The 21223-nt window shown below is 40.8% G+C and overlaps 23 non-coding genes across 23 annotated transcripts; all 23 read right to left on the bottom strand.

Moving 5' to 3' along the window:
- Positions 1-829: 829 nt before the first annotated feature.
- trnat-agu (transfer RNA threonine (anticodon AGU)) lies at positions 830-902 on the bottom strand. The gene has a single exon. It is a non-coding gene; the product is annotated as a tRNA-Thr (tRNA).
- Positions 903-1124: 222 nt separating this feature from the next.
- On the bottom strand, positions 1125-1197 carry trnat-agu (transfer RNA threonine (anticodon AGU)). The gene has a single exon. It is a non-coding gene; the product is annotated as a tRNA-Thr (tRNA).
- A 482-nt stretch (positions 1198-1679) lies between these two features.
- On the bottom strand, positions 1680-1752 carry trnat-cgu (transfer RNA threonine (anticodon CGU)). Its single transcript has one exon. It is a non-coding gene; the product is annotated as a tRNA-Thr (tRNA).
- Positions 1753-2824: 1072 nt separating this feature from the next.
- On the bottom strand, positions 2825-2897 carry trnat-ugu (transfer RNA threonine (anticodon UGU)). The gene has a single exon. It is a non-coding gene; the product is annotated as a tRNA-Thr (tRNA).
- Positions 2898-3968: 1071 nt separating this feature from the next.
- On the bottom strand, positions 3969-4041 carry trnat-agu (transfer RNA threonine (anticodon AGU)). The gene has a single exon. It is a non-coding gene; the product is annotated as a tRNA-Thr (tRNA).
- Positions 4042-4871: 830 nt separating this feature from the next.
- trnat-agu (transfer RNA threonine (anticodon AGU)) lies at positions 4872-4944 on the bottom strand. Its single transcript has one exon. It is a non-coding gene; the product is annotated as a tRNA-Thr (tRNA).
- A 222-nt stretch (positions 4945-5166) lies between these two features.
- trnat-agu (transfer RNA threonine (anticodon AGU)) lies at positions 5167-5239 on the bottom strand. The gene has a single exon. It is a non-coding gene; the product is annotated as a tRNA-Thr (tRNA).
- A 1060-nt stretch (positions 5240-6299) lies between these two features.
- On the bottom strand, positions 6300-6372 carry trnat-cgu (transfer RNA threonine (anticodon CGU)). The gene has a single exon. It is a non-coding gene; the product is annotated as a tRNA-Thr (tRNA).
- Positions 6373-6963: 591 nt separating this feature from the next.
- On the bottom strand, positions 6964-7036 carry trnat-agu (transfer RNA threonine (anticodon AGU)). The gene has a single exon. It is a non-coding gene; the product is annotated as a tRNA-Thr (tRNA).
- A 1130-nt stretch (positions 7037-8166) lies between these two features.
- trnat-agu (transfer RNA threonine (anticodon AGU)) lies at positions 8167-8239 on the bottom strand. The gene has a single exon. It is a non-coding gene; the product is annotated as a tRNA-Thr (tRNA).
- Positions 8240-8720: 481 nt separating this feature from the next.
- Positions 8721-8793, bottom strand: trnat-ugu (transfer RNA threonine (anticodon UGU)). The gene has a single exon. It is a non-coding gene; the product is annotated as a tRNA-Thr (tRNA).
- A 1076-nt stretch (positions 8794-9869) lies between these two features.
- Positions 9870-9942, bottom strand: trnat-agu (transfer RNA threonine (anticodon AGU)). The gene has a single exon. It is a non-coding gene; the product is annotated as a tRNA-Thr (tRNA).
- A 482-nt stretch (positions 9943-10424) lies between these two features.
- trnat-cgu (transfer RNA threonine (anticodon CGU)) lies at positions 10425-10497 on the bottom strand. Its single transcript has one exon. It is a non-coding gene; the product is annotated as a tRNA-Thr (tRNA).
- Positions 10498-11265: 768 nt separating this feature from the next.
- On the bottom strand, positions 11266-11338 carry trnat-agu (transfer RNA threonine (anticodon AGU)). The gene has a single exon. It is a non-coding gene; the product is annotated as a tRNA-Thr (tRNA).
- Positions 11339-11849: 511 nt separating this feature from the next.
- On the bottom strand, positions 11850-11922 carry trnat-cgu (transfer RNA threonine (anticodon CGU)). The gene has a single exon. It is a non-coding gene; the product is annotated as a tRNA-Thr (tRNA).
- A 1951-nt stretch (positions 11923-13873) lies between these two features.
- trnat-agu (transfer RNA threonine (anticodon AGU)) lies at positions 13874-13946 on the bottom strand. Its single transcript has one exon. It is a non-coding gene; the product is annotated as a tRNA-Thr (tRNA).
- An 871-nt stretch (positions 13947-14817) lies between these two features.
- On the bottom strand, positions 14818-14890 carry trnat-agu (transfer RNA threonine (anticodon AGU)). Its single transcript has one exon. It is a non-coding gene; the product is annotated as a tRNA-Thr (tRNA).
- Positions 14891-15112: 222 nt separating this feature from the next.
- Positions 15113-15185, bottom strand: trnat-agu (transfer RNA threonine (anticodon AGU)). Its single transcript has one exon. It is a non-coding gene; the product is annotated as a tRNA-Thr (tRNA).
- Positions 15186-16245: 1060 nt separating this feature from the next.
- On the bottom strand, positions 16246-16318 carry trnat-agu (transfer RNA threonine (anticodon AGU)). Its single transcript has one exon. It is a non-coding gene; the product is annotated as a tRNA-Thr (tRNA).
- A 483-nt stretch (positions 16319-16801) lies between these two features.
- On the bottom strand, positions 16802-16874 carry trnat-ugu (transfer RNA threonine (anticodon UGU)). The gene has a single exon. It is a non-coding gene; the product is annotated as a tRNA-Thr (tRNA).
- A 315-nt stretch (positions 16875-17189) lies between these two features.
- On the bottom strand, positions 17190-17263 carry trnat-agu (transfer RNA threonine (anticodon AGU)). The gene has a single exon. It is a non-coding gene; the product is annotated as a tRNA-Thr (tRNA).
- An 861-nt stretch (positions 17264-18124) lies between these two features.
- Positions 18125-18197, bottom strand: trnat-agu (transfer RNA threonine (anticodon AGU)). The gene has a single exon. It is a non-coding gene; the product is annotated as a tRNA-Thr (tRNA).
- Positions 18198-19318: 1121 nt separating this feature from the next.
- Positions 19319-19391, bottom strand: trnat-agu (transfer RNA threonine (anticodon AGU)). The gene has a single exon. It is a non-coding gene; the product is annotated as a tRNA-Thr (tRNA).
- Between the last annotated feature and the right edge of the window lie 1832 nt (positions 19392-21223).

The following is a 21223-nucleotide window of genomic DNA, read 5'->3' as shown; positions in this document are numbered from 1 at the left end:
GGACACATAACCTTACCTTCAAAGCAGTAAATTAATGTGGTTCTTTGAACGCTAAATATTGGTAGCGGTATTTGGTGAATCTCTATCCCACAGACCCTAAATACAGAAGGAACAACACAGTATCATCAGTCATCTGCACATAATCTGGTTAGTCAACCAATCCTTGAAAGGCAAAACAGCAAAGTAACCTGATTCTGGCTTTTGACAGTCAATTGCAATGACCATAACTTTCAGAGGAGTATTTCCTCCGAGATACCCTAAACACAGATGTAAAAATGTAGCACTAGCAAACATCTGCACTTTATTAGGTTAATCAAATGATCCTTGAAAGACAACAGTAAGAACAGAACACATGACCCCTAGTTTAATAGATCAGTGTCCCAACCACTGTGCTACAAAGACATTTACAGGTGTTGCGATGTGACCTTCAAAACATCAAATTTACCTGATTCTGGCTTTTGACAGTCAATTGCAATGACCATAATTTTCAGAGGAGTGAGTATTTACTCCCAGAGACCCTAAATAGACATAACAATGCTGTACTACCAAACATCTGAAGTTTATTTGGCGAGTCAATGATTCCTTGATAGGCCCCAGCGAGAATCAAACTCACGACCCCTGGTTTACTAAACGCTGAGCTACAAGCCCTTCTGCTAGTGGCAGCATGGCCTTTAAAAGAGTAAACTAAACTGGTTCTGATTTGGTTAATTACAATGATCATAACTTTCAGAGTAGTGAGTATTTACACCCACATACCCTTAACACAGATGTAAAAATGTAGAATTAGCAGAAATCTGTGGGCCGTTCGTTAAACCAAACATCCCCTGAAAGGCCCAGGTGAGAATCGAACTCACTACCCCTGGTTTACTAGACCAGTGCTCTAACCACTGAGATACAAGGCCTTGATGGTGTAGAAATAAGACCTTCAAAGCATCAAATTAATCTGGTTCTTTAAACTAATGTGTCAAAATGCTGAATATTCGTGCCAAATCAGACGATCTCTATCCCACATACACGAAATACCGAAGGAATAACACAGTATTATCAATCATTTGCACATAATCTGGTTAGTCAACAAATCATTGAAAGGCAAAACAGAAAACTAACCTGGTTCTGGTTTTGAAAGGCCTCAGTGAGAATTGAACTCACGACCCCTGGTTTACTAGACCAGTGCTCTAACCACTGAGCTACAAGGCCTTGGAGACTTGACCTTACCTTCAAAGCAGCAAATTAATCTGGTTCTTTGAACGCTGAATATTGGTAGCGGTAATCGGTCAATCTCTATCCCACAGACCCTAAATACAGAAGGAACAACACAGTATCATCAGTCATCTGCACATCATCTGGTTAGTCAACCAATCCTTGAAAGGCAAAACAGCAAAGTAACCTGATTCTGGCTTTTGACAGTCAATTGCAATGACCATAACGTTCAGAGTAGTGAGTATTTACTCCCAGATACCCTAAGAACGGATTACATTACTCATGACATTTGGTTTACTAGACCAGTGCTCTAATCACTGAGCTAGAAGGCATATTAAGATGGTTCTGTTTTAGCCAATTACATTGACCATACCATTTATAGTAGTGAGTATTAACTCCCAGAGACACTAAATAGAGGTAGAACAATGCAGCACTACAAACTATCTGCAGTTCATTTGATGAGTCAAAGAATCCTTGGAAGGCCGCAGTGAGAATTGAACTCACGACCCATGGTTTACGAGACCAGTGCTCTAACCACTGAGCTACGCAGCCTTGTCACAACACCGTGGTCTTTAAAACAGCAAATTGAGCTGGTTCTGGCGTGCCAGTAGCTATTAGAGTAGGTAGTATTAACTCCTAGATACCCAAAAATGCAAAAGCACTACCAAACATCTACAGTTTATTAGCTTAGTCAAACAATTCCTGAAATGCCTAGGTGAGAGTTGAACTCACGACCCCTGGTTTATTAGACCAGCGCAAACTAAACTGGTTCTGTGAACCATTTTGTCAAAATGCCCTGAACGCAGACATAAATATGTAGTAGTACGACAAATCTGCAGTTCATCGGTTTAGTCAAGGAATACCTGAAAAGGTCAGGTAAGAATCAAATTCATGACCTCTGGTTTACTAGACCAGTGCTGTAATCACAAACAGCAAATTAACCTGGTTCTGCGGTGAAATTGACCATACCTATCAGAGTAGTGAGGAGGATATTAAGTCCTAGAGACCCTAACTACACACATAACAACAAACTATTAGCAAATATATGCAGTTCATTTGGTAAGGTTATGACTCCTTGAAAGGCCCCAGTAAGAATTGAACTCAGGACCCCTGGTTTGCAAGATCAGTGCTCTTAACACTAAGCTACGAGGACTTGCGATTGCAGCAACATGGCCTTTAAAACAGCAAATTAACCTGGGTCGTCCTTTACTGGATTACAATGACCACAATTTACTGAGTAGTGAGTATTTACACCCACATACCCTAAACACAGACGTAAAAATGTAGTATTAGCAAAAATCTGTGGGCCGTTCGTTAAGCCAAACATCCCCTGAAAGGCCCAGGTGAGATTCAAACTCACTACCCTTGGTTTACTAGAGCAGTGCTCCAACCACTGAGATACAAGGCCTTGAAGACGTGGAAACAAGACCTTCGAAGCAGCAAATTAATCTGGTTCTTTAAACCAATTTGTCAAAATGCTGAATATTGGTGCCAAATCAGTCGATTCCTATCCAACAGACACGAACTACCGAAGGAATAACACAATATTATCAATCATTTTCACATAATCTGGTTAGTCAACAAATCCTTCAAAGGCAAAACAGCAAATTTACCTGGGTCTGGAAGGCCTCAGTGAGAATTGAACGCACGACCCCTGGTTTACAAGACCAGTGCTCTAACCACTGAGCTACGCAGCCTTGTCACAACACCGTGGTCTTTAAAACAGCAAATTGAGCTGGTTCTGGCGTGCCAGTAGCTATTAGAGTAGGTAGTATTAACTCCTAGATACCCAAAACGCAAAAGCACTACCAAACATCTACAGTTTATTAGCTTAGTCAAACAATTCCTGAAATGCCTAGGTGAGAGTTGAACTCACGACCCCTGGTTTATTAGACCAGCGCAAACTAAACTGGTTCTGTGAACCATTTTGTCAAAATACCCTGAACGCAGACATAAATATGTAGTAGTACGACAAATCTGCAGTTCATCGGTTTAGTCAAGAAATCCCTGAAAAGGCCAGGTAAGAATCAAATTCATGACCTCTGGTTTACTAGACCAGTGCTGTAATCACAAACAGCAAATTAACCTGGTTCTGCGGTGAAATTGACCATACCTATCAGAGTAGTGAGGAGGATATTAAGTCCTAGAGACCCTAACTACACACATAACAACAAACTATTAGCAAATATATGCAGTTCATTTGGTAAGGTTATGACTCCTTGAAAGGCCCCAGTAAGAAATGAACTCAGGACCCCTGGTTTGCAAGATCAGTGCTCTTACCAGTAAGCTACGAGGACTTGCGATTGCAGCAACATGGCCTTTAAAACAGCAAATTAACCTGGGTCGTCCTTTACTGGATTACAATGACCACAACTTACTGAGTAGTGAGTATTTACACCCACATACCCTAAACACAGACGTAAAAATGTAGTATTAGCAAAAATATGTGGGCCGTTCGTTAAGCCAAACATCCCCTGAAAGGCCCAGGTGAGAATCAAACTCACTACCCTTGGTTTACTAGAGCAGTGCTCCAACCACTGAGATACAAGGCCTTGAAGATGTGGAAACAAGACCTTCGAAGCAGCAAATTAATCTGGTTCTTTAAACCAATTTGTCAAAATGCTGAATATTGGTGCCAAATCAGTCGATTTCTATCCCACAGACACGAAATACCGAAGGAATAACACAGTATTATCAATCATTTTCACATAATCTGGTTAGTCAACAAATCCTTCAAAGGCAAAACAGCAAATTTACCTGGTTCTGGAAGGCCTCTGTGAGAATTGAACTCACGACCCCTGGTTTACTAGACCAGTGCTCTTACCACTGAGCTACAAGACCTTGGTAACTTGACATTACCTTCAAAGCAGTAAATTAATGTGGTTCTTTGAACGCTAAATATTGGTAGCGGTATTTGGTCAATCTCTATCCCACAGACCCTAAATACAGAAGTAACAACACAGTATCATCAGTCATCTGCACATCATCTGGTTAGTCAACCAATCCTAAAAAGGCAAAACAGCAAAGTAACCTGATTCTGGCTTTTGACAGTCAATTGCAATGACCATAACTTTCAGAGGAGTATTTCCTCCGAGATACCCTAAACACAGATGTAAAAATGTAGCACTAGCAAACATCTGCACTTTATTAGGTTAATCAAATGATCCTTGAAAGACAACAGTGAGACCAGAACACATGACCCCTAGTTTACTAGATCAGTGTCCCAACCACTGAGCTACAAAGACATTTACAAGTGTTGCAATGTGACCTTCAAAACATCAAATTTACCTGATTCTGGCTTTTGACAGTCAATTGCAATGACCATAATTTTCAGAGGAGTGAGTATTTACTCCCAGAGACCTTAATAGACATAACAATGCTGTACTACCAAACATCTGAAGTTTATTTGGCGAGTCAATTATTCCTTGATAGGCCCCAGCGAGAATCAAACTCACGACCCCTGGTTTACTAACCGCTGAGCTACAAGCCCTTCTGCTAGTGGCAGCATGGCCTCCAAAAGAGTAAACTAAACTGGTTCTGATTTGGTTAATTACAATGACCATAACTTTCAGAGTAGTGAGTATTTACACCCACATACCCTAAACACAGATGTAAAAATGTAGAATGAGCAGAAATCTGCGGGCCGTTCGTTAAGACAAACATCCCCTGAAAGGCCCAGGTGAGAATCGAACTCACTACCCCTGGTTTACTAGACCAGTGCTCTAACCACTGAGATACAAGGCCTTGAAGGTGTAGAAACAAGACCTTCAAGGCATCAAATTAATCTGGTTCTTTAAACCAATTTGTCAAAATGCTGAATATTCGTGCCAAATCAGTCGATCTCTATCCCACAGGCACGAAATACCGAAGGAATAACACAGTATTATCAATCATTTGCACATAATCTGGTTAGTCAACAAATCATTGAAAGGCAAAACAGAAAACTAACCTGGTTCTGGTTTTGAAAGGCCTCAGTGAGAATTGAACTCACGAACCCTGGTTTACTAGACCAGTGCTCTAACCACTGAGCTACAAGGCCTTGGAGACTTGACCTTACCTTCAAAGCAGCAAATTAATCTGGTTCTTTGAACGCTGAATATTGGTAGCGGTAATCGGTCAATCTCTATCCCACAGACCCTAAATACAGAAGGAACAACACAGTATCATCAGTCATCTGCACATCATCTGATTAGTCAACCAATCCTTGAAAGGCAAAACAGCAAAGTAACCTGATTCTGGCTTTTGACAGTCAATTGCAATGACCATAACTTTCAGAGGAGTGAGTATTTCCTCTGAGATACCCTAAACACAGATTTAAAAATGTAATAATAGAAGAAATCTGTGGGCCGTGCGTTAAGCAAAACATCCCCTGAAAGGCCCAGGTGAGAATACGAATCACTACCCCTGGTTTACTAGACCAGCGCTCTAACCACTGAGCTACAAGGTCTTGAAGGCGTACAAACAAGACCTTCAAAGCATCAAATTAATCTGGTTCTTTAAACCAATTTGTCAAAATGCTGAATATTGGTGCCAAATCAGTCAATCTCTATCCCACAGACACGAAATACCGAAGGAATAACACAGTATTATCAATCATTTGCACATAATCTGGTTAGTCAACAAATCCTTGAAAGGCAAAACAGAAAACTAATCTGGTTCTGGTTTTGAAAGGCCTCGGTGAGAATTGAACTCACGACACCTGGTTTACTAGACCAGTGCTCTAACCACTAACAACACAGTATCATCAGTCATCTGCACATCATCTGGTTAGTCAACCAATCCTTGAAAGGCAAAACAGCAAAGTAACCTGACTCTGGCTTTTGACAGTCAATTGCAATGACCATAACGTTCAGAGTAGTGAGTATTTACTCCCAGATACCCTAAGAACGTATTACATTACTCATGACATCTTGTTTACTAGACCAGTGCTCTAATCACTGAGCTACAAAGCAAATTAAGTTGGTTCTGTTTTAGCCAATTACATTTACTATACCATTTATAGTAGTGAGTATTAACTCCCAGAGACACTAAATACAGGTAGAACAATGCAGCACTACAAACTATCTGCAGTTCATTTGATGAGTCAAAGAATCCTTGGAAGGCCGCAGTGAGAATTGAACTCACGACCCCTGGTTTACGAGACCAGTGCTCTAACCACTGAGCTACGCAGCCTTGTCACAACACCGTGGTCTTTAAAACAGCAAATTGAACTGGCTCTGGCGTGCCAGTAACTATTAGAGTAGGTAGTATTAACTCCTAGATACCCAAAACGCAAATGCACTACCAAACATCTACAGTTTATTAGCTTAGTCAAACAATTCCTGAAATGCCTAGGTGAGAGTTGAACTCACGACCCCTGGTTTATTAAACCAGCGCAAACTAAACTGGTTCTGTGAACCATTTTGTCAAAATGCCCTGAACGCAGACATAAATATGTAGTAGAACGACAAATCTGCAGTTCATCGGTTTAGTCAAGGAATCCCTGAAAAGGCCAGGTAAGAATCAAATTCATGACCTCTGGTTTACTAGACCAGTGCTGTAATCACAAACAGCAAACTAACCTGGTTCTGCGGTGTTCAAAGCAGTAAATGAATGTGGTTCTTTGAACGCTAAATATTGGTAGCGGTATTTGGTCAATCTCTATCCCACAGACCCTAAATACAGAAGGAACAACACAGTATCATCAGTCATCTGCACATCATCTGGTTAGTCAACCAATCCTTGAAAGGCAAAACAGAAAACTAATCTGGTTCTGGTTTTGAAAGGCCTCGGTGAGAATTGAACTCACGACACCTGGTTTACTAGACCAGTGCTCTAACCACTGAGCTACAAGGACTTGGACACATGACCTTACCTTCAAAGCAGTAAATTAATGTGGTTCTTTGAACGCTAAATATTGGTAGCGGTATTTGGTGAATCTCTATCCCACAGACCCTAAATACAGAAGGAACAACACAGTATCATCAGTCATCTGCACATCATCTGGTTAGTCAACCAATCCTTGAAAGGCAAAACAGCAAAGTAACCTGATTCTGGCTTTTGACAGTCAATTGCAATGACCATAACTTTCAGAGGAGTGAGTATTTCCTCTGAGATACCCTAAACACAGATGTAAAAATGTAGCACTAGCAAACATCTGCACTTTATTAGGTTAATCAAATGATCCTTGAAAGACAACAGTAAGAACAGAACACATGACCCCTAGTTTAATAGATCAGTGTCCCAACCACTGTAATACAAAGACATTTACAGGTGTTGCGATGTGACCTTCAAAACATCAAATTTACCTGATTCTGGCTTTTGACAGTCAATTGCAATGACCATAATTTTCAGAGGAGTGAGTATTTACTCCCAGAGACCCTAAATAGACATAACAATGCTGTACCACCAAACATCTGAAGTTTATTTGGCGAGTCAATGATTCCTTGATAGGCCCCAGCGAGAATCAAACTCACGACCCCTGGTTTACTAAACGCTGAGCTACAAGCCCTTCTGCTAGTGGCAGCATGGCCTTTAAAAGAGTAAACTAAACTGGTTCTGATTTGGTTAATTACAATGACCATAACTTTCAGAGTAGTGAGTATTTACACCCACATACCATTAACACAGATGTAAAAATGTAGAATTAGCAGAAATCTGTGGGCCGTTCGTTAAAACAAACATCCCCTGAAAGGCCCAGGTGAGAATCAAACTCACTACCCCTGGTTTACTAGACCAGTGCTCTAACCACTGAAATACAAGGCCTTGAAGGTGTAGAAACAAGACCTTCAAAGCATCAAATTAATCTGGTTCTTTAAACTAATGTGTCAAAATGCTGAATATTCGTGCCAAATCAGACGATCTCTATCCCACATACACGAAACACCGAAGGAATAACACAGTATTATCAATCATTTGCACATAATCTGGTTAGTCAACAAATCATTGAAAGGCAAAACAGAAAACTAACCTGGTTCTGGTTTTGAAAGGCCTCAGTGAGAATTGAACTCACGACCCCTGGTTTACTAGACCAGTGCTCTAACCACTGAGCTACAAGGCCTTGGAGACTTGACCTGACCTTCAAAGCAGCAAATTAATCTGGTTCTTTGAACGCTGAATATTGGTAGCGGTAATCGGTCAATCTCTATCCCACAGACCCTAAATACAGAAGGAACAACACAGTATCATCAGTCATCTGCACATCATCTGGTTAGTCAACCAATCCTTGAAAGGCAAAACAGCAAAGTAACCTGATTCTGGCTTTTGACAGTCAATTGCAATGACCGTAACGTTCAGAGTAGTGAGTATTTATTCCCAGATACCCTAAGAACGGAATACATTACTCATGACATTTGGTTTACTAGACCAGTGCTCTAATCACTGAGCTAGAAGGCAAATTAAGATGGTTCTGTTTTAGCCAACTACATTGACCATACCATTTATAGTAGTGAGTATTAACTCCCAGAGACACTAAATAGAGGTAGAACAATGCAGCACTACAAACTATCTGCAGTTCATTAGAGAGTCAAAGAATCCTTGGAAGGCCGCAGTGAGAATTGAACTCACGACCCCTGGTTTACAAGACCAGTGCTCTAACCACTGAGCTACGCAGCCTTGTCACAACACCGTGGTCTTTAAAACAGCAAATTGAGCTGGTTCTGGCGTGCCAGTAGCTATTAGAGTAGGTAGTATTAACTCCTAGATACCCAAAACGCAAAAGCACTACCAAACATCTACAGTTTATTAGCTTAGTCAAACAATTCCTGAAATGCCTAGGTGAGAGTTGAACTCACGACCCCTGGTTTATTAGACCAGCGCAAACTAAACTGGTTCTGTGAACCATTTTGTCAAAATGCCCTGAATGCAGACATAAATATGTAGTAGTACGACAAATCTGCAGTTCATCGGTTTAGTCAAGGAATCCCTGAAAAGGCCAGGTAAGAATCAAATTCATGACCTCTGGTTTACTAGACCAGTGCTGTAATCACAAACAGCAAATTAACCTGGTTCTGCGGTGAAATTGACCATACCTATCAGAGTAGTGAGGAGGATATTAAGTCCTAGAGACCCTAACTACACACATAACAACAAACTATTAGCAAATATATGCAGTTCATTTGGTAAGGTTATGACTCCTTGAAAGGCCCCAGTAAGAATTGAACTCAGGATCCCTGGTTTGCAAGATCAGTGCTCTTAACACTAAGCTACGAGGAGTTGCGATTGCAGCAACATGGCCTTTAAAACAGCAAATTAACCTGGGTCGTCCTTTACTGGATTACAATGACCACAACTTACTGAGTAGTGAGTATTTACACCACATACCCTAAACACAGACGTAAAAATGTAGTATTAGTAAAAATCTGTGGGCCGTTCGTTAAGCCAAACATCACCTGAAAAGCCCAGGTGAGAATCAAACTCACTACCCTTGGTTTACTAGAGCAGTGCTCCAACCACTGAGATACAAGGCCTTGAAGACGTGGAAACAAGACCTTCGAAGCAGCAAATTAATCTGGTTCTGTAAACCAATTTGTCAAAATGCTGAATATTGGTGCCAAATCAGTCGATTTGTATCCCACAGACACGAAATACCGAAGGAATAACAGAATATTATCAATCATTTTCACATAATCTGGTTAGTCAACAAATCCTTCAAAGGCAAAACAGCAAATTCACCTGGTTCTGGTTTTGAAAGGCCTCAGTGAGAATTGAACTCACAACCCCTGGTTTACTAGACCAGTGCTCTAACCACTGAGCTATAAGGCCTTGGTAACTTGACATTACCTTCAAAGCAGCAAATTAATCTGGTTCTTTGAACACTGAATATTGGTAGCGGTAATCGGTCAATCTCTATCCCACAGACCCTAAATACAGAAGGAACAACACAGTATCATCAGTCATCTGCACATCATCTGGTTAGTCAACCAATCCTTGAAAGGCAAAACAGCAAAGTAACCTGATTCTGGCTTTTGACAGTCAATTGCAATGACCATAACGTTCAGAGTAGTGAGTATTTACTCCCAGATACCCTAAGAACGGATTACATTACTCATGACGTCTGGTTTACTAGACCAGTGCTCTAATCACTGAGCTACAAGGCAAATTAAGATGGTTCTGTTTTAGCCAATTACATTGACCATACCATTTATAGTAGTGAGTATTAACTCCCAGAGACACTAAATAGAGGTAGAACAATGCAGCACTACAAACTATCTGCAGTTTATTTGATGAGTCAAAGAATCCTTGGAAGGCCGCAGTGAGAATTGAACTCGCGACCCCTGGTTTACGAGACCAGTGCTCTAACCACTGAGCTACGCAGCCTTGTCACAACACCGTGGTCTTTAAAACACCAAATTGAGCTGGCTCTGGCGTGCCAGTAACTATTAGAGTAGGTAGTATTAACTCCTAGATACCCAAAACGCAAAAGCACTACCAAACATCTACAGTTTATTAGCTTAGTCAAACAATTCCTGAAATGCCTAGGTGAGAGTTGAACTCACGACCCCTGGTTTATTAAACCGGCGCAAACTAAACTGGTTCTGTGAACCATTTTGTCAAAATGCCCTGAACGCAGACATAAATATGTAGTAGTACGACAAATCTGCAGTTCATCGGTTTAGTCAAGGAATCCCTGAAAAGGCCAGGTAAAAATCAAATTCATGACCTCTGGTTTACTAGACCAGTGCTGTAATCAAAAACAGCAAACTAACCTGGTTCTGCGGTGAAATTGACCATACCTATCAGAGTAGTGAGGAGAATATTAAGTCCTAGAGACCCTAACTACACAAATAACAACAAACTATTAGCAAATATATGCAGTTCATTTGGTAAGGTTATGACTCCTTGAAAGGCCCCAGTAAGAATTGAACTCACGACCCCTGGTTTACTAACCGCTGAGCTACAAGCCCTTCTGCTAGTGGCAGCATGGCCTTTAAAAGAGTAAACTAAACTGTTTCTGATTTGGTTAATTACAATGACCATAACTTTCAGAGTAGTGAGTATTTACACCCACATACCCTAAACACAGATGTAAAAATGTAGAATGAGCAGAAATCTGTGGGCCGTTCGTTAAGCCAAACATCCCCTGAAAGGCCCAGGTGAGAATCAAACTCACTACCCCTGGTTTACTAGACCAGTGCTCTAACCACTGAGATACAAGGCCTTGAATGTGTAGAAACAAGCCCTTCAAGGCATCAAATTAATCTGGTTCTTTAAACCAATTTGTCAAAATGCTGAATATTCGTGCCAAATCAGTCGATCTCTATCCCACAGACACGAAATACCGAAGGAATAACACAGTATTATCAATCATTTTCACATAATCTGGTTAGTCAACAAATCATTGAAAGGCAAAACAGAAAACAAACCTGGTTCTGGTTTTGAAAGGCCTCAGTGAGAATTGAACTCACAACCCTTGGTTTACTAGAGCAGTGCTCCAACCACTGAGATACAAGGCCTTGAAGACGTGGAAACAAGACCTTCGAAGCAGCAAATTAATCTGGTTCTTTAAACCAATTTGTCAAAATGCTGAATATTGGTGCCAAATCAGTCGATTCCTATTCTACAGACACGAACTACCGAAGGAATAACACAATATTATCAATCATTTTCACATAATCTGGTTAGTCAACAAATCCTTCAAAGGCAAAACAGCAAATTTACCTGGGTCTGGAAGGCCTCAGTGAGAATTGAACTCACGACCCCTGGTTTACGAGACCAGTGCTCTAACCACTGAGCTACGCAGCATTGTCACAACACCGTTGTCTTTAAAACAGCAATTTGAGCTGGTTCTGGCGTGCCAAAAGCTATTAGAGTAGGTAGTATTAACTCCTAGATACCCAAAACACAAAAGCACTACCAAACATCTACAGTTTATTAGCTTAGTCAAACATTTCCTGAAATGCCTAGGTGAGAGTTGAACTCACGACCCCTGGTTCATTAGACCAGCACAAACTAAACTGGTTCTGTGAACTATTTTGTCAAAATACCCTGAACGCAGACATAAATATGTAGTAGTACGACAAATCTGCAGTTCATCGGTTTAGTCAAGGAATCCCTGAAAAGTCCAGGTAAGAATAAAATTCATGACCTCTGGTTTACTAGACCAGTGCTGTAATCACAAACAGCAAATTAACCTGGTTCTGCGGTGAAATTGACCATACCTATCAGAGTAGTGATGAGGATATTAAGTCCTAGAGACCCTAACTACACACATAACAACAAACTATTAGCAAATATATGCAGTTCATTTGGTAAGGGTATGACTCCTTGAAAGGCCCCAGTAAGAATTGAACTCAGGACCCCTGGTTTGCAAGATCAGTGCTCTTACCACTAAGCTACGAGGACTTGCGATTGCAGCAACATGGCCTTTAAAACAGCAAATTAACCTGGGTCGTCCTTTACTGGATTACAATGACCACAATTTACTGAGTAGTGAGTATTTACACCCACATACCCTAAACACAGACGTAAAAATGTAGTATTAGCAAAAATCTGTGGGCCGTTCGTTAAGCCAAACATCCCCTGAAAGGCCCAGGTGAGAATCAAACTCACTACCCTTGGTTTACTAGAGCAGTGCTCCAACCACTGAGATACAAGGCCTTGAAGACGTGGAAACAAGACTTTCGAAGCAGCAAATTAATCTGGTTCTTTAAACCAATTTGTCAAAATGCTGAATATTGGTCCCAAATCAGTCGATTTCTATCCCACAGACACGAAATACCGAAGGAATAACACAGTATTATCAATCATTTTCACATAATCTGGTTAGTCAACCAATCCTTGAAAGGCAAAACAGCAAAGTAACCTGATTCTGGCTTTTGACAGTCAATTGCAATGACCATAACTTTCAGAGGAGTATTTCCTCCGAGATACCCTAAACACAGATGTAAAAATGTAGCACTAGCAAACATCTGCACTTTATTAGGTTAATCAAATGATCCTTGAAAGACAACAGTAAGACCAGAACACATGACCCCTAGTTTACTAGATCAGTGTCCCAACCACTGAGCTACAAAGACATTTACAGGTGTTGCAATGTGACCTTCAAAACATCAAATTTACCTGATTTTGGCTTTTGACAGTCAATTGCAATGACCATAATTTTCAGAGGAGTGAGTATTTACTCCCAGAGACCCTAAATAGACATAACAATGCTGTACTACCAAACATCTGAAGTTTATTTGGCGAGTCAATGATTCCTTGATAGGCCCCAGCGAGAATCAAACTCAAGACCCCTGGTTTACTAACCGCTGAGCTACAAGCCCTTCTGCTAGTGGCAGCATGGCCTTTAAAAGAGTAAACTAAACTGTTTCTGATTTGGTTAATTACAATGACCATAACTTTCAGAGTAGTGATTATTTACACCCACATACCCTAAACACAGATGTAAAAATGTAGAATGAGCAGAAATCTGTGGGCCGTTCGTTAAGCCAAACATCCCCTGAAAGGCCCAGGTGAGAATCAAACTCACTACCCCTGGTTTACTAGACCAGTGCTCTAAGGCATCAAATTAATCTGGTTCTTTAAACCAATTTGTCAAAATGCTGAATATTCGTGCCAAATCAGTCGATCTCTATCCCACAGACACGAAATACCGAAGGAATAACACAGTATTATCAATCATTTGCACATAATCTGGTTAGTCAACAAATCATTGAAAGGCAAAACAGAAAACAAACCTGGTTCTGGTTTTGAAAGGCCTCAGTGAGAATTGAACTCACGACCCCTGGTTTACTAGACCAGTGCTCTAACCACTGAGCTACAAGGCCTTGGTAACTTGACATTACCTTCAAAGCAGTAAATTAATGTGGTTCTTTGAACGCTAAATATTGGTAGCGGTATTTGGTCAATCTCTATCCCACAGACCCTAAATACAGAAGGAACAACACAGTATCATCAGTCATCTGCACATCATCTGGTTAGTCAACCAATCCTTGAAAGGCAAAACAGCAAAGTAACCTGATTCTGGCTTTTGACAGTCAATTGCAATGACCATAACTTTCAGAGGAGTGAGTATTTCCTCTGAGATACCCTAAACACAGATTTAAAAATGTAATAATAGAAGAAATCTGTGGGCCGTGCGTTAAGCAAAACATCCCCTGAAAGGCCCAGGTGAGAATACGAATCACTACCCCTGGTTTACTAGACCAGCGCTGTAACCACTGAGCTACAAGGTCTTGAAGGCGTACAAACAAGACCTTCAAAGCATCAAATTAATCTGGTTCTTTGAACCAATTTGTCAAAATGCTGAATATTCGTGCCAAATCAGTCGATCTCTATCCCACAGACACGAAATACCGAAGGAATAACACAGTATTATCAATCATTTGCACATAATCTGGTTAGTCAACAAATCATTGAAAGGCAAAACAGAAAACTAAACTGGTTCTGGTTTTGAAAGGCCTCAGTGAGAATTGAACTCACGACCCCTGGTTTACTAACCGCTGAGCTACAAGCCCTTCTGCTAGTGGCAGCATGGCCTTTAAAAGAGTAAACTAAACTGTTTCTGATTTGGTTAATTACAATGACCATAACTTTCAGAGTAGTGAGTATTTACACCCACATACCCTAAACACAGATGTAAAAATGTAGAATGAGCAGAAATCTGTGGGCTGTTCGTTAAGCCAAACATCCCCTGAAAGGCCCAGGTGAGAATCAAACTCACTACCCCTGGTTTACTAGACCAGTGCTCTAACCACTGAGATACAAGGCCTTGAAGTTGTAGAAACAAGACCTTCAAGGCATCAAATTAATCTGGTTCTTTAAACCAATTTGTCAAAATGCTGAATATTCGTGCCAAATCAGTCGATCTCTATCCCACAGACACGAAATACCGAAGGAATAACACAGTATTATCAATCATTTGCACATAATCTGGTTAGTCAACAAATCATTGAAAGGCAAAACAGAAAACAAACCTGGTTCTGGTTTTGAAAGGCCTCAGTGAGAATTGAACTCACGACCCCTGGTTTACTAGACCAGTGCTCTAACCACTGAGCTACAAGACCTTGGTAACTTGACATTACCTTCAAAGCAGTAAATTAATGTGGTTCTTTGAACGCTAAATATTGGTAGCGGTATTTGGTCAATCTCTATCCCACAGACCCTAAATACAGAAGGAACAACACAGTATCATCAGTCATCTGCACATCATCTGGTTAGTCAACCAATCCTTGAAAGGCAAAACAGCAAAGTAACCTGATTCTGGCTTTTGACAGTCAATTGCAATGACCATAACTTTCAGAGGAGTGAGTATTTCCTCTGAGATACCCTAAACACAGATTTAAAAATGTAATAATAGAAGAAATCTGTGGGCCGTGCGTTAAGCAAAACATCCCCTGAAAGGCCCAGGTGAGAATACGAATCACTATCCCTGGTTTACTAGACCAGCGCTGTAACCACTGAGCTACAAGGTCTTGAAGGCGTACAAACAAGACCTTCAAATTATCAAATTAATCTGGTTCTTTAAACCAATTTGTCAAAATGCTGAATATTGGTGCCAAATCAGTCGATCTCTATCCCACAGACACGAAATACCGAAGGAATAACACAGTATTATCAATCATTTGCACATAATCTGGTTAGTCAACAAATCCTTGAAAGGCAAAACAGAAAACTAATCTGGTTCTGGTTTTGAAAGGCCTCGGTGAGAATTGAACTCACGACCCCTGGTTTACTAGACCAGTGCTCTAACCACTAACAACACAGTATCACCAGTCATCTGCACATCATCTGGTTAGTCAACCAATCCTTGAAAGGCAAAACAGCAAAGTAACCTGATTCTGGCTTTTGACAGTCAATTGCAATGACCATAACGTTCAGAGTAGTGAGTATTTACTCCCAGATACCCTAAGAACGGACTACATTACTCATGACATCTGGTTTACTAGACCAGTGCTCTAATCACTGAGCTACAAGGCAAATTAAGATGGTTCTGTTTTAGCCAATTACATTGACCATACCATTTATAGTCGTGAGTATTAACTCCCAGAGACACTAAATACAGGTAGAACAATGCAGCACTACAAAATATCTGCAGTTCATTTGATGAGTCAAAGGATCCTTGGAAGGCCGCAGTGAGAATTGAACCCACGACCCCTGGTTTACTAGACCAGTGCTCTAACCACTGAGCTACAAGGCCTTGGTAACTTGACATTACCTTCAAAGCAGTAAATTAATGTGGTTCTTTGAACGCTAAATATTGGTAGCGGTATTTGGTCAATCTCTCTCCCACAGACCCTAAATACAGAAGGAACAAACACAGTATCATCAGTCATCTGCACATCATCTGGTTAGTCAACCAATCCTTGAAAGACAAAACAGCAAAGTAACCTGATTTTGGCTTTTGACAGTCAATTGCAATGACCATAACGTTCAGAGTAGTGAGTATTTAGTCCCAGATACCCTAAGAACGAATTACATTACTCATGACATCTGGTTTACTAGACCAGTGCTCTAATCACTGAGCTACAAGGCAAATTAAGATGTTTCTGTTTTAGCCAATTACATTGACCATACCATTTATAGTAGTGAGTATTAACTCCCAGAGACACTAAATAGAGGTAGAACAATGCAGCACTACAAACTATCTGCAGTTCATTTGATGAGTCAAAGAATCCTTGGAAGGCCGCAGTAAGAATTGAACTCACGACCCCTGGTTTACAAGACCAGTGCTCTAACCACTAAGCTACGCAGCCTTGTCACAACACTGTGGTCTTTAAAACAGCAAATTGAGCTGGTTCTGGCGTGCCAGTAGGTATTTGAGTAGGTAGTATTAACTCCTAGATACCCAAAGCGCAAAAGCACTACCAAACATCTACAGTTTATTAGCTTAGTCAAACAATTCCTGAAATGCCTAGGTGAGAGATGAACTCACGACCCCTGGTTTATTAGACCAGCGCAAACTAAACTGGTTCTGTGAACCATTTTGTCAAAATGCCCTGAACGCAGACATAAATATGTAGTAGTACGACAAATCTGCAGTTCATCGGTTTAGTCAAGGAATCCATGAAAAGGCCAGGTAAGAATTGAACTCACGACCCCTGGTTTACTAGACCAGGGCTCTGACCACTGAGCTACAAGGCCTTGGCAACTTGACATTACCTTCAAAGCAGTAAATTAATGTGGTTCTTTGAACGCTAAATATTTGTAGCGTTATTTGGTCAATCTCTATCCCACAGACCCTAAATACAGAAGGAACAACACAGTATCATCAGCCATCTGCACATCATCTGGTTAGTCAACCAATCCTTGAAAGGCAAAACAGCAAAGTAACCTGATTCTGGCTTTTGACAGTCAATTGCAATGACCATAACGTTCAGAGTAGTGAGTATTTACTCCCAGATACCCTAAGAACGGATTACATTACTCATGACATCTGGTTTACTAGACCAGTGCTCTAACCACTGAGCTACGCAGCCTTGTCACAACACCGTGGTCTTTAAAACACCAAATTGAGCTGGCTCTGGCGTGCCAGTAACTATTAGAGTAGGTAGTATTAACTCCTAGATACCCAAAACGCAAAAGCACTACCAAACATCTACAGTTTATTAGCTTAGTCAAACAATTCCTGAAATGCCTAGGTGAGAGTTGAACTCACGACCCCTGGTTTATTAAACCGGCGCAAACTAAACTGGTTCTGTGAACCATTTTGTCAAAATGCCCTGAACGCAGACATAAATATGTAGTAGTACGACAAATCTGCAGTTCATCGGTTTAGTCAAGGAATCCCTGAAAAGGCCAGGTGAGAATCAAATTCATGACCTTTGGTTTACTAGACCAGTGCTGTAATCACAAACAGCAAACTAACCTGGTTCTGCGGTGAAATTGACCATACCTATCAGAGTAGTGAGGAGGATATTAAGTCCTGGAGACCCTAACTACACACATAACAACAAACTATTAGCAAATATATGCAGTTCATTTGGTAAGGTTATGACTCCTTGAAAGGCCCCAGTAAGAATTGAACTCACAACCCCTGGTTTACTAGACCAGGGCTCTGACCACTGAGCTACAAGGCCTTGGTAACTTGACATTACCTTCAAAGCAGTAAATTAATGTGGTTCTTTGAACGCTAAATATTGGTAGCGGTATTTGGTCAATCTCTATCCCACAGACCCTAAATACAGAAGGAACAACACAGTATCATCAGTCATCTGCACATCATCTGGTTAGTCAACCAATCCTTGAAAGGCAAAACAGCAAAGTAACCTGATTCTGGCTTTTGACAGTCAATTGCAATGACCATAACTTTCAGAGGAGTATTTCCTCCGAGATACCCTAAACACAGATGTAAAAATGTAGCACTAGCAAACATCTGCACTTTATTAGGTTAATCAAATAATCCTTGAAAGACAACAGTAAGAACAGAAGACCCCTAGTTTACTAGATCAGTGTCCCAACCACTGAGCTACGAAGACACTTACAGGTGTTGCAATGTGACCTTCAAAACATCAAATTTACCTGATTCTGGCTTTTGACAGTCAATTGCAATGACCATAATTTTCAGAGGAGTGAGTATTTACTCCCAGAGACCCTAAATAGACATAACAATGCTGTACTACCAAACATCTGAAGTTTATTTGGCGAGTCAATGATTCCTTGATAGGCCCCAGCGAGAATCAAACTCACGACCCCTGGTTTACTAACCGCTGAGCTACAAGCCCTTCTGCTAGTGGCAGCATGGCCTTTAAAAGAGTAAACTAAACTGGTTCTGATTTGGTTAATTACAATGACCATAACTTTCAGAGGAGTGAGTATTTACACCCACATACCCTTAACACAGATGTAAAAATGTAGAATTAGCAGAAATCTGTGGGCCGTTCGTTAAGCCAAACATCCCGTGAAAGGCCCAGGTGAGAATCGAACTCACTACCCCTGGTTTACTTGACCAGTGCTCTAACCACTGAGATACAATGCCTTGAAGGTGTAGAAACAAGACCTTCAAAGCATCAAATTAATGTGGTTCTTTAAACTAATGTGTCAAAATGCTGAATATTCGTGCCAAATCAGTCGATCTCTATCCCACAGACACGAAATACCGAAGGAATAACACAGTATTATCAATCATTTGCACATAATCTGGTTAGTCAACAAATCATTGAAAGGCAAAACAGAAAACTAACCTGGTTCTGGTTTTGAAAGGCCTCAGTGAGAATTGAACTCACGACCCCTGGTTTACTAGACCAGTGGTCTAACCACTGAGCTACAAGGCCTTGGAGACTTAACCTTACCTTCAAAGCAGCAAATTAATCTGGTTCTTTGAACGCTGAATATTGGTAGCGGTAATCGGTCAATCTCTATCCCACAGACCCTAAATACAGAAGGAACAACACATTATCATCAGTCATCTGCACATCATCTGGTTAGTCAACCAATCCTTGAAAGGCAAAACAGCAAAGTAATCTGATTCTGGCTTTTGACAGCCAATTGCAATGACCATAACTTTCAGAGGAGTGAGTATTTACTCCCAGAGACCCTAAATAGACATAACAATGCTGTACTACCAAACATCTGAAGTTTATTTGGTGAGTCAATGATTCCTTGGTTGATTGGTCAAGGGCTGATTAATAAAAGGCTACAACATCAAACGCAAATTCACTATGTATTTTTATGTAGCTGTCTTCGGCCTCCGTCGGTCTATGATGACCATGAAAGAGAATTCTAAACGTCAGCTCTACTGGAACAGGATCGTATATGGCTGAATAGGCCAATGCATGAATGGCAGTCCCTATCACACAGTTCACATTTGTGGGTGGTGTCTGTGGTGCCGGGTGTGTGACGGTTCTTCCTGCGGACCCTTTTTCCATCTGCTGCAGTAGTCAGTCTCTCACTTCTCTTATGTACCTGTACTAGCAGCGCAAACACCATAACAAGCGTAACAACGCTTTGATATGGTGAGGTCACTATGGTAATGCTTATGAATGATACGAGCAACACAAAAACTGGGGTATTTTGTAGATATAAAAAATAAATGTGAAGCCACATTTTTATGTAACTATATTAGCAGCACCCTCCTTAAATGTGCCAACATAACAAGGCACCACAGAACAAATCTAAAGTCCATGAGTAACTCACTCACCATAACGCTAAATTAAGAGCCGCTTGCCGCAGAGCGGTCGATTATGCGTGTGAATCATCTGTTACTGTAAGTCCATGCACCTTTTTTTCCTCTTCTTCTTGGTCATAGGCGCCTGTGTTGTCTCATCACTGGGCCTTTTCTCCGTTGCAGAGAAACTTTCCAAATGTGTCTGTTTTTTACTCATTTTGCTAACTTGTTGATTACTAACTACACACATAACAACAAACTATTAGCAAATATATGCAGTTCATTTGGTAAGGCTATGACTCCTTGAAAGGCCCCAGTAAGAAATGAACTCAGGACCCCTGGTTTGCAAGATCAGTGCTCTTACCACTAAGCTACGAGGACTTGTGATTGCGGCAACATGGCCTTTAAAACAGCAAATTAAACTGGGTCGTCCTTTACTGGATTACAATGACCACAACTTACTGAGTAGTGATTATTTATCCTAAAAACCAATGTAACAATACAATACTACCAAAGATATGCAGTTTATTAGGTTCGCCAAAGAATCCTTGAAAGCCCCTGGTGAGAATGGAACGCAAGAACCCTGGTTTAGTAGACCAGTGCTCTAACCACTGGGGTAGGACGACTTATAGGTGTGGTTCCTGCCCTTCAAAGCAGCAAGTTAATCATTTTCTTAAAGTGAATGCTGAATATTGGTGCGGGTAATCGGTCGATCCTGATTGCACAGACCCTCTATAACATGGATGGGCAAACTCGGTCCTCGAGGGCCGGAGTCCTGCAGGTTTTTTGGGGGTGGTGGGGGTATTGCGTAGAGGAACGATTCGATGAACGAATCTTTTGAACGGTTCTTTTGAACGGTTCTTTTTAATGAATTGATTCTAAAGATTCAGTTCACTTAAAAGAACTGTCATGCCCATCACTACTGTAGCCAGTGTGAACTTTTTACATTTTACATAAATTTTACCTGAAAGCCAACTATCCATAACTTTTTGTGAGTAG

The sequence above is a fragment of the Vanacampus margaritifer genome, chromosome 13, assembly GCF_051991255.1.
Source record: "Vanacampus margaritifer isolate UIUO_Vmar chromosome 13, RoL_Vmar_1.0, whole genome shotgun sequence".
Classification (NCBI taxonomy): domain Eukaryota; kingdom Metazoa; phylum Chordata; class Actinopteri; order Syngnathiformes; family Syngnathidae; genus Vanacampus; species Vanacampus margaritifer.
Note: the sequence above shows the minus strand (reverse complement) of the source record. Positions and strands in the feature narration are given on the sequence as shown.